A 6,340-nucleotide genomic window follows, 5' to 3' on the forward strand; every position below is an offset into this window, starting at 1 on the left:
AGATACGAGTTCTTCCACCTACAAAACGAACAGCACCGTGAGCTTACCCCTCATAAAGGGACAGAGGGGTCCTCTTTGGGGTAACCCTCAGAACCTGATGTCCCTCATTAACATCCTCAAGCTCATTATCCTCCAGAACTTGATCGTTGTTTTGAACACCGGAAACCATGGTGAAGATTTTCAGAGAGAAAATTAATGAAGTAGTGGTTTTGTTGCCGTTGTAACAGGTGATGGCGCCAATGAAGAAGCGTGGATCGACTTACCTTGTATACGATCAACGTTTCTTCGGGTATGAGTGTGCTATATCACCGATGGTTTTCCGAGATACGAGTTCTTCCACCTACAAAACGAACAGCACCGTGAGCTTACCCCTCATAAAGGGACAGAGGGGTCCTCTTTGGGGTAACCCTCCGGTGTGAGAATAAGATATTGTAGGAGAAGATAAGAATGTGAAAATGAGTAAGGGCTTGGAATATATTTTCTTGCCTGACCCCAACTGTGGAGGTGGTGTGGTATTTATAGTATTAGGGTTTCCAATGATTGGGCTCAGACCTAATTAGGGCCTTTTTGGCCTCCTCCTATTGCTTCGCGCCACGTGTACTTAGGACACCTGGTGCTTTTTCATTGATTATTCTCTGACCAAAGTATTTTACCTGACCCATGTGCCATCACGTGGTGGCACATGGGTTTTGCTGAGTTGTCCACCCTTCATTGGCAGCTGTCAACATCAGCACATTCTTTATTCCTTAAAAGATACCTTCTGGAAGGTTGTCTGATGAGTACAATCATGGTTGTCCTTATCCTGATTTGGATTAGACTGTTGTCTCATTTGTTATGTGTCGCTTACGCGCGGCCTTTATGCGCCTATCCTGGGGATGCGCAAGGTCTTCTCTTTATTCTCACGCGCAGATGTTTCATGCGCAGATGTGTTATGCGTAAGCATGTGATATGCGTGAGCATATGTGATGCGTGAGCATATGTGATGCGTGAGCATGTGTGATATGCGTGAGCATGTGTGATATGCGTGAGCATATGTGATACGTGAGCATATGTGATATGCGCCACGCGCATAGGTTTTGGCTTTGTGTCTTCATGACATCCTGATTTCAAGCCTCTTGTCTATATCTTGTGGGTTGACCCGCCCCGCTCGATGTTAAGGCGGGTGCATACCTCTTCAGTTTTATCTAAGAATTGTTGGATAAATCTTGATGTTACGGGTCAAGTACGGGTAAAGTCAGTTGCCGGTTTTGTTTAAATATGTCACCGAATAGCAAGCGGGTCATGATATTGAATAAGTCAAGTCTTTTGGAGGAGATCATGGGAGTATGAACGTTGCAAGTCATTAACTGAATTTAGGGAGATCATGGGTTTATTTCAGCATGTGTTTTTCGTTATAAATAGGAGTAGCAGGTAAACATATTTTAACATTCAGCGGCTTTATTTTAATTGTAATTCCTTTGAAGTTCAGAAAGTGTCAAGTAAATTGTGTGTTCAAGTATGTGAATTGTTTGTGTTAACTTGGGCCTGAACCAACAAGAATGAAGTAGTTATTTCAGTTAATATGATGCATAATAAGAGAGAAAAGTTTGTGGTTTTATGTATGGATGAAGTGGTTATCTCAGTTAATACGGTGCATAATAATATAGAAAATGTTGTGGTTTTTGTAAGGATGAAGTAGCTATTACAGTTAATATGATGCATAATAATATATAAAAGGTTGTGGTTTTATACTTTTATGTAAGGATGAAATAGTTATTTCAATATGATGCGTAATATTGTTGTGTTTTTATGGAAGGATAAAGGAGATTTATCAGTTAATATGATGCATAATAATATATAAAATGGGGTGGTTTTATGTTAGGATGAAGTAGTTATATCAGTTAATATGATGCATTATGATATATACATGGTTTGGGTTTTATATAAGGTTGAGGTAGTTATTTCAGTTACTAAATGAGTTGCTACATAATATGCAGGAAACATGGCAGATTTGGATGAGATGCTTCTGGAAGCAGCAGGAGTAACAGGAAGAAACCAGCATTCTCCACCGCCATCTAGAAGGCGGCGTAAAGGTTCATATTCTGATGATGGAAGTGATTCAAGAGATGATGACTCGGATGATGATCGTGCGTATGCAGGCAGAAAGCCTTCTGCTTCACAAGTTCCATTGAAGAAAAGACTGGATCCTGCAGAACATGATGATGAACACAGCAGCAGCCGTGATGATGATGGAGATGATGATGACGATGATGATAGGTATGATCATCAACGTGACAGTGATGATGACTCAGTTGGAAGTGATCTTTACAAAGGTGAAGAAGACAGAAAACGTCTTGCAAAAATGTCAGAGCTTGACAGAGAGATGGAGCTAGCTGACCGTTCAAAATGATAAAAATTTGAAGGACAACATAAAGAAACAGAAAGAAAAATCAAACCAGTCAAGAAAAGACAGCCCACCTCACACGGGCAACCGAGTACGTTATTATCCTACCCGGCCCCAGCTGCAGCAGCTGCAAAAGGAGACGCATTGGATGTAATCCGCAAGAAGAAGCAACGCCAGCAAGATCCAGAGGCTCATCCAAAACGTAGATATACTGATTCAGCAGTCATACCGAAGGAATACACATCAAAGCATGCTAGTAGTGGGACACAGAGTGACGTTGATAACTCAGCAGGTGAAATGGGCAACAGTGAGGATGAAAATTCAAACGAGTCCTCAGCTCTTGCATACGAGGACATCAAAGGAATCACGATACGCAGGTCAAAATTGGCAAAATGGTTTATGGAGCCATTTTTTGAAGAGTTGATTATCGGTTGCTTCGTGCGTGTCGGGATCGGAAAGTCAAAATGGGCCCGATTTACCGCCTCTGCATAGTCAGAAACATGGATGCAGCGGACCCCGACCGACAATAGAAGTTAGAAAACAAGATGACTCATAAATATCTAAACGTTGTTTGGGGAAACGAGAGTTCGGCTGCCAGGTGGCAGATGGCTATGATATCCGACTCGCCGCCTCTCAAAGAAGAGTTTGAGCAGCTGATGCGAGAGGTTGATCGCCACGGTGGACGAATGCCTAGTAAAGAAGAGGCGATGGAAAAACGAGAAGCGATTGAAAAAACAAACTCGTTTGGGTACTCAGCAGAAACCGTGAAGCAAATGTTGCAAGAGAAAAAGTCAACTATAAGAAGACTGTTAAACGTTGCGGCTGAGAAAGATCGGTTACGGAGAGACATGGAAGTGGCTCAAATGAGGCATGATGACGTGGAAGTTGAAAAGATTAAAGCAAAGCTTCTAGAACTAGAAGCTTCTAGACAAGGTCAAATGAAAGATAAGCAATAAGACTTGCAGAAATGAACCGAAAGAATCGGGTCGAGAATTTCAAGAATGCTTCTGAAATGAAGCCGGTTAACACGGGTTTAAAGGCTGGTGAAGCGGGTTACAACCCGTTTTCTAGAAGGTGGACTCGGTCAAGGAATTATTATGTTTCCAAGCCGGGCAAGGCGGGTGCGGGTGAAGCTAATGGAGGGGATGCGCAGACTGGTGCAGGGGTGGGGCCCAAAGCCGGAATGGTGGCTACTGCAGCTGCATTGGAGACGGCTGCTGATGCAGGGAAGTTGGTGGATACTAATGCGCCTGATCAAGGTACCGAGTCAAACATGTTGCATGATTTTGACCTGCCGATTTCATTGGCAGCGCTTTAGAAGTTTGGTGGGCCCCACGGGGTTCAAGCTGGGTTTATGGCTCGGAAACAGAGGATAGAGGCGACGGTTGGGTGTCAGGTTCCTGAGAACAATGGGAGGAGGCATGCATTGACTCTGTCGGTTAGTGATTACAAGAGACGAAGGGGTTTGCTTTAGAAGTTGCTTGCTGGTGTATGCAGCTACCGTTTTAATTCCCATATTTGTGCTTTTTTATGTTGTTTGAACAATAAATGAGATGTTGCAAAAGATGTCACTTTTATGTCAGCGTGGTGTATAGCTAGTAATGATAGCACTCATGTCACATCGATATAGTGTTGCACATCACATTTTTTTTATTTTACAACACACCGCATTAGAAATCTAAAGTCAAAAACTGGGACTTCATGAGACCTGTTAACACACTTAAGTATATTATCCAGATTTCGCGTCTTCTATGTATAAACGAGTAGCACTTGCCAACATAATCAAGTTCCCGTGCAGATCATGCATCCACGATTAAAATACCTATCATCAGGTAAATTCAATCTTAAAACTCCCGAGCTAATAGGGACCATCATGCAGACAAAAACAAGTTATTAGTCCGGCATAATTAGCTTGGGCTACATCATACCGAACTAGATGGAATTATAAGTTGTATAGGTACCCTCCTAAATGTGGCTTTGTTGCCATGAAACCTGGCCTAAGATACTAAGCCTTTATTATTGAATTATTAAGTAAAAATGTAGCTTGTAGACGAGGATTAATCACAAATTGTATAACTTTACAACTCCACAAAATGAAACAATCTCTACACATGGGTTCTCAAGGATAGTGTATGGGTTTTTACACATCATGGGTACACTAACAAGCTTCACACCATTTTCTACAAAAAAAATCACTCACAAAACCAACGACTAAATCATCAAAATAAATGTTTCATTAACCAATAAAAATGAGTAGAAAATTTCTCAAGAACATAAACCATCACTTTACTAAAAATAAACAATTAATTCCTACTAAATTCCATCTTCACCCAAGCAACACAATTAATTTAGCCTAGAATTACCATGTTGGGTGAATTCACTAGTTTCTTTACCCTTATCTTATTTATTTTATTTTAGCAGTTGTGCACATTTATGGAGCGATCCCTAAAGGTTGTTCACATGCCCTAAAAATGAAAGAATTTGAGTAGAAGTGTGAAAACATGAATGGTAAATATGTTGGAAGAGGTCCTCTCTTATAGCCAAAGGTCACCAAATATGGACGACCATGCCAAGGGATGAACGGCCCTGCACGTCGTTCTTGTCCCTTCTTCAATATGTGTATTGTGTCCTTCTCTGCAAGTCTGGTCCCTTGGCTTGGAGACACGGCTTTGCCAAGGCATGCACGACCGTGCATGTCCTTTTCTTGATACTTGTTGTAAGGGCTTGTCAGTTTTGTCATCCTTTGAGTTTGTCTTGACTTATGCATGCCCTTGACAAGGTGGGCACGCCCGTGCACGGCTTCTAGGTCAAACTTTGACTTTTGCTGACTTTGGCTACTTTGACTTTGGGAGCAAAGCCCATCCATGCATGAGTAGGCAGGCCCGTTCTTAGTCTTCAGCAAATCATGAAATCTTCAAATCTTCACCGTTTATCCACTACTTTTCATTCTTAAGGGTCGAAAACCTGTATTTATCAAATATGAACGATTTAGGTAGTATTTTTCCCATAACAATGATCAAAAGCTTATAAAAATATTCATGTAAAACAGGTATAAATGATGGAACATCACATTTATTAGAAATTAGTTTGAATGTTTGATCCAATTGAAATTTTGGAATTCAACAGTTTGATTGTTAAATAGTTTAAGGTGTGGATTTAAACGAGTTAGATTTTCTTACTGATTAGTTTATGGTATAGTTTTGTGACAGATAAAAGAGGGTAATTGTGTGAGTTGAACATAATGAAGGTCAATTCATAAATCAGCTTACTGAACTTTTAATTAACACGATGAAACCGATGTTGATTAACGGACATACATATTTACTTTATCTTTTGTTATCGTGTGTCATGAACTGGAAAACTAACAGTATATCCATTAGCTCTTAAAAAACAAAAACACAAACCCGCCGCAATGTGCGCGAGAACACAACCTTAGGTTGTGCGTAGCACAGTTTGATACGGTTCTTGGCAAAAGCCTAACCGAAAATCAAAGATTAAGTTTTTCGTTTTTTCACATAAACAAAAAACCGAAATTTGGTTTTTTGTTTTTCTCGGCTTTTTCCGATTTTGTGCGCATCACAACATAATAATCTTGTTTTTCCTGAATTGAAACAATGCAGCAATGTAATATATATATATATATATATTTTTTTTTTTATCATAAGTAATAACTTGTCCCAACTAGGGTTTCAAAATTTTGTGAATATAACTTTACGATCAAACCCATCTGCGATTTTACTCCGGCGCCGGTCCGTTCTATTGACACACACAGAACACAAGGTATAGCTTCTTCAACTCTAAACCCTAACTCATTCATAATCATAATTAATCGTCGATACTTTTCTTTTTCTTGTAATTTGGCCTTCGATTATTGTATTCGGTTGGTAAATGTAAGTTTCATCGGCCTTAATTTGAATTATTTGAGCCCTAAGTAGTAACCGGTTGGAAGATCTAGGG

At 40.2% G+C, this 6,340-nt stretch overlaps 1 pseudogene; it reads left to right on the forward strand.

The window, feature by feature from the left end:
• Window positions 1-1,865: 1,865 nt before the first annotated feature.
• LOC143576126 (protein RTF1 homolog pseudogene) lies at window positions 1,866-3,920 on the forward strand (annotated as a pseudogene).
• Window positions 3,921-6,340: the final 2,420 nt, after the last annotated feature.

The sequence above is a fragment of the Bidens hawaiensis genome, unplaced genomic scaffold (assembly GCF_021521415.1).
Source record: "Bidens hawaiensis isolate Kalapana, Puna unplaced genomic scaffold, B.hawaiensis_p1.1 tig00027998_1, whole genome shotgun sequence".
Classification (NCBI taxonomy): Eukaryota; Viridiplantae; Streptophyta; class Magnoliopsida; order Asterales; family Asteraceae; genus Bidens; species Bidens hawaiensis.